Source organism: Liolophura sinensis, chromosome 6 (assembly GCF_032854445.1).
Source record: "Liolophura sinensis isolate JHLJ2023 chromosome 6, CUHK_Ljap_v2, whole genome shotgun sequence".
Taxonomy (NCBI): Eukaryota; Metazoa; Mollusca; class Polyplacophora; order Chitonida; family Chitonidae; genus Liolophura; species Liolophura sinensis.
In genome coordinates, this window is record NC_088300.1 from 76874223 (window position 1) to 76888196 (window position 13974).

A 13974-nucleotide genomic window follows, 5' to 3' on the forward strand; every position below is an offset into this window, starting at 1 on the left:
ATATCGATTAGTTCACTGTGTAAATAATGGTTTGTCTCAGTCCAAATACTATACGGAAAGTTCTTACTGAAATTTTACAATCAAATCACTTTGACAATGTTTGATATCGAGGCATTTTTACCGCTACAATACCCGCAAAATGTAAATCTAACAAAAACGATAATATTGTTTAAACCACTTTCTAAATGACGCCATCAAGTTGTTTCAGGGATTTGGGTGAATTTGTAGTGACTGTAAACATAAATATGAAACTGTCCACCGGATACATTGTCTCAACATCGCACACTTAGACTGCGGACGGCTGTTGAGGTTTAAGAACATGATGATGCCCTACATTCAGTCACAATTTCGTAGACACGTGCATTAAATATTGTTCCATAAGTTTCAAGGAATCAAATTTACCGAAAATGTCACGTAACTAGTTACTTGCCCAAGTCATCTTCGGACTTTGTTACTATACATAACATTGCACTTCACAAATATGCGTGTGTGGACGATCGTTTTATTGATTTTTACTGATGGTTTTAATACTCCAAAAATATGGTAATTGCTGGAAAAGCCTGATCATTGCCATGAAGAAAAAAAATGCACCTGGATGACAATTCAATACATCTTACTGACAAATCACTGCATCTGCCTGACAAAACACTGCACCTGGCTGAAAAATCACTGCACCTGGCTGACAGATCATTGCAACAGACTGACAAATCATTGTATCTGACTGACAAATCACTGCATATGCCTGACAAAACACTGCACCTGGCTGAAAAATCACTGCACCTGGCTGACGGATCATTGCAACAGACTGACAAATCACTGCATCTGACTGACAAATCACTGAGCCTGGCGGACAAATTACTGAACCTGGCTGATAAATCACTGCAAACGGACTGACAAATCACTGCACATGGCTGACACATCACTGCACCCGGATGACAAATTAGCCCACCTGGCTGAAAAATCACTGGACCTGACTGGGAAAATCACTGCAACGGACTGACAAATCACTGCACCTAGTTGACAAATCACTGCACCTGGCTGAAAAATGACTGGACCTGACTGGCACGTCACTGCAACAGTCGGACAAATCACCGCAGCTGACTGACAAATAACTGCTCCTGGCTGACAAATTACTGTACCTGGTTGACAGTTCACTGCACCTGGCCTTTCTTACAAATCACTGCACCTGATTGACAAAACATCGTACCTGGTTGACAAATCCCTGCATCGGGCCGACAAATCAGTGCAACAGCCTGACAAATCACTGCAAGAGACTGACAAATCACTGCAACAGCCTGACAAATCACTGCAAGAGATTGACAAATCACAGCAACAGACTGACAAATCACTGAAAGAGACTGACAAATCACTGCAACAGACTGACAAATCACTGAAAGAGACTGACAGATCACTACACCTGGCCTACAATCACTGTACCTGGTTGACAAGCCAATGTACCTGGCTGACAAATCATTGCACCTGGCTAACAAATCACTGCACCTGGGTGACAAATCAGTGCAACAGGCTGACAAATTACTGCAAGAGACTGACAAATCACTGCAAGAGACTGACAAATCACTGCACCTTGCTAACAAATCATTGCACCTGGCTGACAAATCAGTGCAACGGACTGACAAACCAATACATGTGGCTGACAAATCATTGCAAACAGACGGACTAATTACTGCATCTAGCTGAAAAAACAGTACATCTGACTGACAATCACTGCACCTGTCTGACAAATCACTGTAACAGACTGAGAAATTACTGCACCTGGCTGACAAATCACTGCATCTGGCTGGAAAATCACCGCAACAGGCTGACAAGTCACTGAACCTGACTGATAAATCACCCCACCAGACTGAAAAATCCCTGCATCTGACCTACACATCACTGCATCTGGCTAACCCAACTCTGCACTTGGCTGACACATCACTGCACCTCACTGAAAAATCATTGCACCTCACTGAAAAATCATTGCACCTGAGGGACAAAGTTTTTGTAGCTTGCTGACAAATCATAGCCTGTAAAACGACTTGATCAGTAAAGGTATCCGAGCAAAAAAAAAAGACAAACACACATGATGAAACTACCCAGAAATATGTGTAATTCGGTGCGCAGTCAGAGGTAGGTTTGTATACTAGTTGCTATACGACGGTGCACTAAGCATCATCAGCTCACAATATGCCACACACATGTACTCCTTTACCATATCTTTAGTCAGTATCTAAATCTTTAAGCCGATTTGTGTCTACACCAATTCATCAATGACTACAGTTATGAATTCTCTACATTTTAACCGTTGCCTCAATAGCGCGTGCCATGCCCACATCTCTAACGTCTTAGAAAGAGTTGCTTTAACCGTAGAGATTCTATAACAAGAGAGGAGCTCTAAGGCGTGTAAATAAAGCCTTTCGCTTCTTTTGTTCAACGTAAACTTACTTTCTTTGGGGTTCTTTACACTTTATTATTGGTCTGTATACAGAAGTGATGTTGCAGTTCCTGCTAGTACTCTATGGGCCAGATGAATGCCTGGTGTCATCTTGCAGAGGTCGATAAAAGCATTGTTTATAGTTAACATATGCTGTACAATAATTATGTCGGCGAGACTTTATTAGCTAACCTGGCCAGGAAGAGCGGTTAATGTATTAGTAAGTATATACATGCATGTGAGCAAGCCTCTTCCCCAGCTCTCAACTGTCGACGCCTGATACCTGAGCCCAACAACCAACTGTACAAGGAAACAAGTCAACAAATTATTAATGTTCCATCACTGGCGCATAACAGAAGCAGTTCGACTGGAAATCACTGGCAAATTCACATCCACAGATTGCTTTCCAGATCAGAAGAACGCCACCTGACCAACGTGCCCAGATGCTTACACCTGACACAGGTTATTCACCTGTATCACCTGAGTGGTGATCATTGATGCATTTGGCTGTTGGACGGAGGCTAATATACACATTCATCATGAAGGCTGGACATATAGTACTCACTGCACTGACGGCTGTGTAAGTTCAAAAGTTAAAACTGGTTAAATTGAACATAGTATTGTTAAAAAGTTGTATGTTTGTAGTCCTAAATTTAGCCATAAAGGATAGTTTATTTTGTGGATTGTGTTTATTGTAATGACATACATGGTTGTGTATCTCAAGTAGGCCGAGCCTCTTTCCTATATGACATATGGCCTTTCTGACAAGCTCTTATGTTGTCATATCTGTAGTTTTATTCATTGCTCCTCCAGTGGTATGCATCCGAATTTCAAACAAAATCTGCATTTGCTATGATTTGTCACGGTTTTGTTTAGGCTCATAATTCACTGTGCCAATGAATGCTTTTATTGAAAACCTTGCAGTGGCCTATTATACACTCACATAGCGGTGTCCAGAACTAATTTAGCACATCTTTACCTATATGCTGCGCGCTAGCGACAGACTGAAACATGGGTTATAAAACATAGGCCTGTAGTGAGCAGTAGTCATAACCTACATGATCAATTCTGACTTTTCGTTCCAACAGACATTTAAAACCGAGAATATATCGTATACGTAAGCGGCTGTAAATTATTTGGAATGTAGTCAAGTTGTTCAGTCTACGATCATAGTGATCACAAATTTCAGTGTCATAATGCTCTGAACATTTATGTTACGTTGTTGTTGTTTACAGACTACGTGTTCTACCGGAGTTTGGGTCCTGTGAGGACAATAAGACCTCGACAGAGGAGGTTATGATGAAGCTATTCAGCGAGGAAAACTACAACAGGAACATCCGGCCCAACACGGACACAGGTAAGATCGGCCCGACAGTGTGTAGGTGGCGTTCCAGACAGTTCCGGGGTGGTGACCCGATATATCTAGTCGTGATCTCATATCCATGCTAACCTCTATACGGCATAAAGATTTAAATAAATGTTCAAGCTAATAGTAATGATTTTGAATATTAGAAGATGGCTGAATTTTCCCAAGTCGCCTGTTACACAAACAGTGCTAACGTGGGGGAAAGGGGGCGGGGGACGGACAAACATGCCTATACTACTGTAAAAATACATTAATGAACACCCAAGGACTTTCCAACTTAGAGGCTGTTCAACAATATTTAGGTAGTTATTTTCTAATTAACAATACATGACTACATTTGAAAATGTTTTCACGGTTCTGTTTGTATCACAGAATTCAATAGTTCATTTTTCAAACTCTAACGCTGTCCTCTTGACCCAAATTAAGGAACATAATGGACTTTTTTTTAACACTTTTATCTATTTTAATCGGGGATTTTTGTGATGAAATAACTTTTGAGTATGACATTTGGATACACAAAAAAAATCAGTGATTTAAAACATTTGTTTGACGTCAGATATTCTATACTAGAGGCGTATTTCACAAAGACAATCCTAAAAAATCAATATATTTCACTGCGAGATATTAGATTTATTTATTTATTTATTTGATTGGTGTTTTACGCCGTACTCAAAAATATTTCACTTATAAGACGGCGGTCAGCATTATGGTGGGAGCAATCCGGACGGAGCCCGGAGAAAAACCACGACCATCAGCAGGTTTTTGCCAGACCTTCCCACTTATGGCCGGAGAGGGAGACAGCATGAGCTGGACTATATATATTAGAGATATTAGAAATGGATAAAGTAAATGGATAACGTAAAACAAATATTATAAAAAAATAAATGGTTTTCATTGTAAGACTGATAATGGTAATTTTTGAATGTTTAGCAAATTCTACAAACCCATATTAGGAGTGCCCTTTATATACGACGTTCAAGTTAGACGAATGGGGCAGTAAAACAAATATATGTATACATCGATAAAGTATTACACAGCAAGTTTTAAAAGCATACGTTTCTAATTTCGTGATGTTGTTCAATCAAGATACCACTGCTGAAATGTTTCTTATGAAATTCCAGGCAATATTCATTCACTTGTTCATTGTTCATGCCTGTACATTCAAACCACAGCGTTGCTTGTGAAGGAGTTGCTACGCTGCCGGTCAACAGGCCAGAGAACTTAGTTTTACCGATACATGTTAGTCTAGGAGAGCGCTCGGTCAACAGGCCAGAGAACTTAGTTTCACCAATACATGTTAGTCTGGGAGATCGCTCGGTCAATAGGCCAGAAAACTTAGTTTCACCGATACATGTTAGTTTGGAAGAGCGCTCGGTCAACAGGCCAGAGAACTTAGTTTCACCAATACATGTTAGTCTGGGAGATCGCTCGGTCAACAGGCCAGAGAACTTAGTTTCACCAATACGTGTTAGTCTGGGAAAGCTCTCGGTCAATAGGCCAGAGAACTTAGTTTCACCAATACATGTTAATCTGGGAGAGCTGCCGGTCAACAGGCCAGAAAACTTAGTTTCACCAATACATGTTAGTCTGGGAGAGCTGCCGGTCAACAGGCCAGAGAACTTAGTTTCACCAATAAATGTTAGTCTGGGAGAGAGCTTTTAGTTGATAGACTAAGGAGCTTAGCTCCATCACTAGCTTAACCCGGCAGAGTTGTCTATCAACAGGCTAGAGAACTTAGCCCCACCGATACATATTTGTCTGGGAGAGCTCTCAGTCGATAGGCCACGGAACTTAGCTCCACAAATATATATGTACAGGTTAACTTAGCTCCACAGATACATGTTAACATGGAGAGCTATCGATCAGCAGACAAGGGAACTTAGCTCCACTGATACATGTTAGTCTGGGAGAGCTCTCAGTCGATAGGCCACGGAACTTAGCTCCACAAATATATATGTACAGGCTAACCCGGCAGAGCTCTCGATCAGTAGACAAGGGAACTTAGCTCCACAGATACATGTTAACCATGGAGAGCTCTCAATCAGTATGCCAGGGAATGTAGCTCCACAGATACATGTTAACCATGGAGAGCTCTCAATCAGTATGCCAGGGAACGTAGCTCCACAGATACATGTTAACCATGGAGAGCTCTCAATCAGTATGCCAGTTAACGTAGCTCCACAGATACCGGGGATGTTAACCGGGGAGAGATCTCGGTCAGTATGCTAGGGAACTTAGCTCCAAAACGATATGTTAACACGGAAAAGCTTTCGGTCAATAGCCTAGAGAACTGAAGTCCACCAATGAGTGTTGTAAATCAACTTATACACTGCGGAGAAATACTTCAAGGAGGGTCTTGTATCCATCAAGGCGGAAGTTCCGACTATAGTGAGCCATTGAGCCACTGAGCCATTGAAAGACATCTCGGGGTAGTTGATGAAATTAACAAGATTGGTCACAAGTGCCATTGGCCAACGCTCAGCTCACAAGTGCCATTGGCCAACGCTCAGCTCACAAGTGTCATTGGCCAACGCTCAGCTCACAAGTGTCATTGGCCAACGCTCAGCTCACAAGTGTCAATGGCCAACGCTCAGCTCACAAGTGTCAATGGCCAACGCTCAGCTCACAAGTGTCAATGGCCAACGCTCAGCTCACAAGTGTCAATGACCAAGGCTCAGCTGACATATGCCAATGGTCAACGCTCAGCTCACAAGTGTCAATGGCCAACGCTCAGCTCACAAGTGTCAATGACCAAGGCTCAGCTGACATATGCCAATGGTCAACGCTCAGCTCACAAGTGTCAATGGCCAAGGCTCAGCTCACAAGTGTCAATGACCAAGGCTCAGCTGACATATGCCAATGGTCAACGCTCAGCTCACAAGTGTCAATGGCCAACGCTCAGCTCACAAGTGTCAATGACCAAGGCTCAGCTGACATGTGCCAATGGTCAACGCTCAGCTCACAAGTGTCAATGGCCAACGCTCAGCTCACAAGTGTCAATGACCAAGGCTCAGCTGACATGTGCCAATGGTCAACGCTCAGCTCACAAGTGTCAATGGCCAACGCTCAGCTCACAAGTGTCAATGGCCAAGGCTCAGCTGACATGTGCCAATGACCAAGGCTCAGCTCACAAGTGCCAATGGTCAACGCTCAGCTCACAAGTGTCAATGGCCAAGGCTCAGCTCACAAGTGTCAACGACCAAGGCTCAGCTGACATGTGCCAATGGTCAACGCTCAGCTCACAAGTGTCAATGGCCAAGGCTCAGCTCACAAGTGTCAATGGCCAAGGCTCAGCTGACATGTGCCAATGGTCAACGCTCAGCTCACAAGTGTCAATGGTCAACGCTCAGCTCACAAGTGTCAATGGCCAACGCTCAGCTCACAAGTGTCAATGACCAAGGCTCAGCTGACATGTGCCAATGGTCAACGCTCAGCTCACAAGTGTCAATGGCCAAGGCTCAGTTTACAAGTGTCAATGGCCAAGGCTCAGCTCACATGTGCCAATGGTCAACGCTCAGCTCACAAGTGCCAATGGCCAACACTCAGCTGACATGTGCCAATGGCCAACACTCAGCTGACATGTGCCAATGGCCAATGCTCAGCTCACATTTACGTTAATTGATACTTACTTGACAGACATGATACATCAACTATTTAATGCATATATCCAGTATAATTTAAGGAAAAATAGACATTTTGACTCATTTTTAGTTGTATTCGTTGTTAAAAGTATACACAGAGGATGGAGGATTTTTTTTATGTTTTTTTCGCATGAATTGCCGTTTGGGCGCAATACGTGTACCGGCAATATGCTTGATAAGGGGTAGCGGGGTTTATTTTAGCTTGTGCTTGCATGTCAACGGTCTTTTGTCCACAATAAATGATTAACACGATATAGTGAGATAAGGACATAACATGCACTTCACGCAATGCATCAAACATTACAGACTAATGTGAATAATAGATATAGGTCATAGAACGATTGTGGGTAAGGTCTACGTTCAGGATTCGCCCATTAGGCAGCTATTGTACCATTTGAAAGAGTGTGTCTCGAACAGAATGGTTGATTACGTAAATTACTGAAATAAATAAATTAAAAAAAAAAACATATTGTTTGGAAAACTGATGAATCTAGTTCTAACTTATTCACGACAGTCGTCTCGCTTGTCGTCTTCTTCGTGAGCTGCATAAAGCAATGAATTCGTTCAGGTACGAATTCTCAGCCGGAGGAGACAACTGTTCTCTAACCGTATAGAGCTATATGTAGACGTTATCCGCATAGAACTATACCCACGTAGCGTTGGCAGGTGGACGAGGTCGGAATAGAGCTATACCAGTGCAACGTCGGCATGTGGACGAAATCCGCATATTACTATATTCTTGTAACGTCAGCAGGTGGACGAGATCCGCATAGAACTATATACCCATGTAACGTGGGCAGGTTGGCGAGAACAGTACAGAACTATATACCCATGTAACGTGGGCAGGTGGGCGAGAACAGTACAGAACTATATACCCATGTAACGTTGACAGGTGGATCGTACAAAACTATATACACATGTAACGTGGGCAGGTGGGCGAGAACAGTACAGAACTATATACCCATGTAACGTTGGCAGGTGGATCGTACAAAGCTATATACCCATGTAACGTGGGCAAGTGGATGAGATCCGTACAGAACTATATGCATGTAACTTTGGCAGGTGGACGAGATCTGTATGGAACTATATATCATATTCCGTACAAAACTATACCCTGAGCGTAGCGATGTAATTCATGTGTAATTATACTAACCATAATTAACTCGATAATAAAGGCTGTCCATGTGTTGAAGAGGAGCGGTACATATGCAGTCATCTTTTTTAATAATTAAGTCCCCACTTTGTGGTCTTCTCTTCTATAATTATAGAGATGCTGAAACTAAATCCTTTTGATGACAACGGTGATAGATTGGGTGTAAAACATTCAGCCACAGGAGTTTACTAAACATCCACGCCTATAACAAACATTTTCCTTTCCTTTCTCGTGTCTTTGTTCTCTTGGTGTATTTCATTAGGCTGCATTCGTGTCATCGTGTCGCCGATAAATGATGTAGATATCAGCTGTATTACGCTTTCCTTTGTTGCATTATATGAATGACTGATCACGTGGAGCGGGCAGTTACATGTAGTCTTCAACGAGCAAGCCACATGTCGAATTTAAAATTGATCTCAATCTATCTGTTTACGAGGATTTCCTACAGCATACAGACCACTCTTGAGTGTCTCCTTAGCAAAATACATCAGGTGCTCCTTTGCACAAGTGTAATAAATAAGGACTAATATCACTGCATTTTTGTGACCATTTTCCAACTATCATAATGTCGTCTCTGCTCTGATTTTACTCTCTATGCTATAAGTCTTTTATATTAGAGATAAGTTTTTGGCATGCACGTTTTACGACTACCTTCAAATGGCATATATGAAATACGTAATAAATTGGTAAACAGGTACAACTATGATTTTAAATGTGTCCCCATCTGTTTCCAATTTTTCTACATGTTTATATATGTAAACACATATATTAACCCATACTTGTATTTTATTAAAAATTAATAAAACCATAAAAACTTCACAGCTGTCTTTCCAATGAATGAATGCAGATATAAGTTATAACTTAGCTGGAATTTCAGCAGAAATACATAGTTATAAACACTAAACGCACGCAAGAAGAATCTATTACTTATACTTTGATGGTCAGCTGTATGCTTGGCGGAGACAGGAGTAAACCACTTGCCCAGGGCAAGTTACTGTCGAACTTCCCACCTGTGACGTACAGTTATCGACTCCATGCTGATTTAAGACTGCACAAACGCCCACATGATTGTCGTAGATCGCTTATTTTATTTCACCAAGGCCCCAGGATGAGTTAGAACGTACGAAGGGTAATGTGCACTCATTACAACAAATTAAAATATTATCGGTGGTCGTGTATCGTCTGAGAATAGATAAGAAGCAAAGCCATCGGCTGTCTGCTCATAACATTTGTCATTAGGTATGCGGTATGTGCCTTCATCTATCAAAGAGAATATTTCAGTCAAGATTACTCGTTACAACAAAATGCTATTATGGCTTGTTAGAAGGTAACAAATTATGTATGTGCACAGAGGCCAACGATTGGTGATTAGCCACAAGAGTAAGACGCGTTTATTGACAAAACGTCCTCATCATGTATTACAGAAGTAATTTTCACTAAGTATGTTGCTATGTTACGAAAAGGTCGTAAATAAATTCGTAAGAAGGTCACATAAATTCGTAATATGCCAATGCATTGATCAAGAAATCCTTTTACGTAATCTTCCCGCATAGTTTTACAACAAATTAATCAGTGAACTATAAAGGGCGTATCTGCTCCTAGATGGTGCATGAAGACATTCAAAGGCAATGCAAATATTGGTTAGAATTGCTAAATATCTGGCAGTGCTGATATATTGTAAACTCATATCTTATTAAGCATTTTCTATCATTTTGGCCGACATGGTAATTCATCTCTATAATAATAATATTAAGGACAATGAGTCTTTAGGCACAGTTCGAAAACGATTATCTTGAGTATAATGACTATAAGCAAATTGTTTCTACCCTTAACAAGGTTTGATGCGGGCAAGATGTGGCTCACATTAATACTTGAGTCTTCCTTTTTCCAAATACACTGTATTGTAAAAAAAAAAAGAAAACAAAAAAAAACAAGGATTATCTCTTAGAATGCAGAATTTATCCTACTTAAACCTTGACTTTGCCGGTATTAAGATTGATACACTTCCAAAACGATTTTGCACACGATGGTGTTAGTGCACGTATTTAAGATTTACTTGCACCTAGCCCATTATCCCCGCCAAGCATGTTTGTCAGGGAGTGTGTTTCCTCCACTCAGGATTTACTTGCATCTAGCCCATTATCCCCGCCAAGCATGTTTGTCAGGGAGCATGTTTCCTCCACTGGGGATTTACTTGCATGTAGCCCATTATCCCCGCCAAGCATGTTTGTCAGAAAACATGTTTCCTCCACTCGGGATTTACTTGCATCTAGCCCATCATCTCCGCCAAGCATGTTTGTCAGTGAACATGTTTCCTCCACTGGAGATTTACTTGCATCTAGCCCATCATCCCCGCCAAGCATGTTTGTCAGAGAGCATGTTTCCTCCACTCGGGATTTACTTGCATGTAGCCCATCATCCCCGCCAAGCATGTTTGTCAGTGAACATGTTTCCTCCACTCCGGATCTACTTGCATGTAGCCCATTATCCCCGCCAAGCATGTTTGTCAGAGAGCATGTTTCCTCCACTCGGGATTTACTTGCATCTAGCCCATTATCACAGTCAAGCATGTTTGTCAGAGAGCATGTTTCCTCTACTCAGGATTTACTTGCATGTAGCCCATCATCCCCGCCAAGCATGTTTGTCAGAGAGCATGTTTCCTCCACTCGGGATTTACTTGCATGTAGCCCATTATCCCCGCCAAGCATGTTTATCAAGGAGCATGTTTCCTCTACTCAGGATTTACTTGCATGTAGCCCATCATCCCCGCCTAGCCTGTTTGTCAGAGAGCATGTTTCCTCCACTCAGTATTTACTTGCATATAGCCCATTATCCCCGCCTAGCATGTTTGTCAGGGAGCATGTTTCCTCTACTCAGGATTTACTTGCATGTAGCCCATTATCTCCGCCAAGCATGTTTGTCAGAGAGCATGTTTCCTCCACTGGAGATTTACTTGCATCTAGCCCATTATCCCCGCCAAGCATGTTTGTCAGAGAGCATGTTTCCTCCACTCGGGATTTACTTGCATGTAGCCCATTATCCCCGCCAAGCATGTTTGTCAGAGAGCATGTTTCCTCCACTGGGGATTTACTTGCATGTAGCCCATCATCCCCGCCAAGCATGTTTGTCAGTGAACATGTTTCCTCCACTCGGGATTTACATGCATCTAGCCAATCATCCCCGCCAAGCATGTTTGTCAGAGAGCATGTTTCCTCCACTGGGGATTTACTTGCATGTAGCCCATTATCCCCGCCAAACATGTTTGTCAGAGAGCATGTTTCCTCTACTCAGGTTTTACTTGCATGTAGCCCATCATCTCCGCCAAGCATGTTTATCAGAGAGCATGTTTCCTCCACTCAGGATTTACTTGCATGTAGCCCATTATCCCCGCCAAGCATGTTTGTCAGGGAGCATGTTTCCTCTACTCAGGATTTACTTGCATGTAGCCCATTATCCCCGCCTAGCCTGTTTGTCAGGGAGCATGTTTCCTCTACTCGGGATTTACTCGCATGTAGCCCATTATCCCCGCCAAGCATGTTTGTCAGAGAGCATGTTTCCTCCACTCGGGATTTACTTGCATCTAGCCCATTATCCCCGCCAAGCATGTTTATCAAGGAGCATGTTTCCTCTACTCAGGATTTACTTGCATGTAGCCCATCATCCCCGCCTAGCCTGTTTGTCAGAGAGCATGTTTCCTCCACTCAGTATTTACTTGCATATAGCCCATTATCCCCGCCTAGCATGTTTGTCAGAGAGCATGTTTCCTCTACTCAGGATTTACTTGCATGTAGCCCATTATCTCCGCCAAGCATGTTTGTCAGGGAGCATGTTTCCTCCACTGGAGATTTACTTGCATCTAGCCCATTATCCCCGCCAAGCATGTTTGTCAGAGAGCATGTTTCCTCCACTCGGGATTTACTTGCATGTAGCCCATTATCCCCGCCAAGCATGTTTGTCAGAGAGCATGTTTCCTCCACTGGGGATTTACTTGCATGTAGCCCATCATCCCCGCCAAGCATGTTTGTCAGTGAACATGTTTCCTCCACTCGGGATTTACATGCATCTAGCCAATCATCCCCGCCAAGCATGTTTGTCAGAGAGCATGTTTCCTCCACTGGGGATTTACTTGCATGTAGCCCATTATCCCCGCCAAACATGTTTGTCAGAGAGCATGTTTCCTCTACTCAGGTTTTACTTGCATGTAGCCCATCATCTCCGCCAAGCATGTTTATCAGAGAGCATGTTTCCTCCACTCAGGATTTACTTGCATGTAGCCCATTATCCCCGCCAAGCATGTTTGTCAGGGAGCATGTTTCCTCTACTCAGGATTTACTTGCATGTAGCCCATTATCCCCGCCTAGCCTGTTTGTCAGGGAGCATGTTTCCTCCACTCGGGATTTACTCGCATGTAGCCCATTATCCCCGCCAAGCATGTTTGTCAGAGAGCATGTTTCCTCCACTGGAGATTTACTTGCATCTAGCCCATCATCCCCGCCAAGCATGTTTGTCAGAGAGCATGTTTCCTCCACTGGGGATTTACTTGCATGTAGCCCATTATCCCCGCCTAGCATGTTTGTCAGTGAACATGTGTCCTCCACTCGGGATTTACTTGCATGTAGCCCATCATCCCCGCCAAGCATGTTTGTCAGAGAGCATGTTTCCTCCACTGGAGATTTACTTGCATATAGCCCATCATCCCCGCCAAGCATGTTTGTCAGAGAGCATGTTTCCTCCACTGGGGATTTACTTGCATATAGCCCATTATCCCCGCCAAGCATCTTTGTCAGTGAACATGTGTCCTCCACTCGGGATTTACTTGCATGTAGCCCATCATCTCCGCCAAGCATGTTTGTCAGAGAGCATGTTTCCTCCACTCGGGATTTACTTGCATGTAGCCCATCATCCCCGCTTAGCATGTTTGTCAGTGAGCATGTTTCCTCCACTCGGGATTTACTTGCATGTAGCCCATCATCCCCGCCTAGCCTGTTTGTCAGAGAGCATGTTTCCTCCACTGGGGATTTACTTGCATGTAGCCCATTATCCCCGCCTAGCATGTTTGTCAGTGAACATGTTTCCTCCACTCGGGATTTACTTGCATGTAGCCCATCATCCCCGCCAAGCATGTTTGTCAGAGAGCATGTTTCCTCTACTCAGGATTTACTTGCATGTAGCTCATTATCCCCGCCTAGCCTGTTTGTCAGAGAGCATGTTTCCTCCACTGGGGATTTACTTGCATGTAGCCCGTTATCCCCGCCTAGCATGTTTGTCAGTGAACATGTTTCCTCCACTCGGGATTTACTTGCATGTAGCCCATCATCCCCGCCAAGCATGTTTGTCAGAGAGCATGTTTCCTCTACTCAGGATTTACTTGCATGTAGCTCAT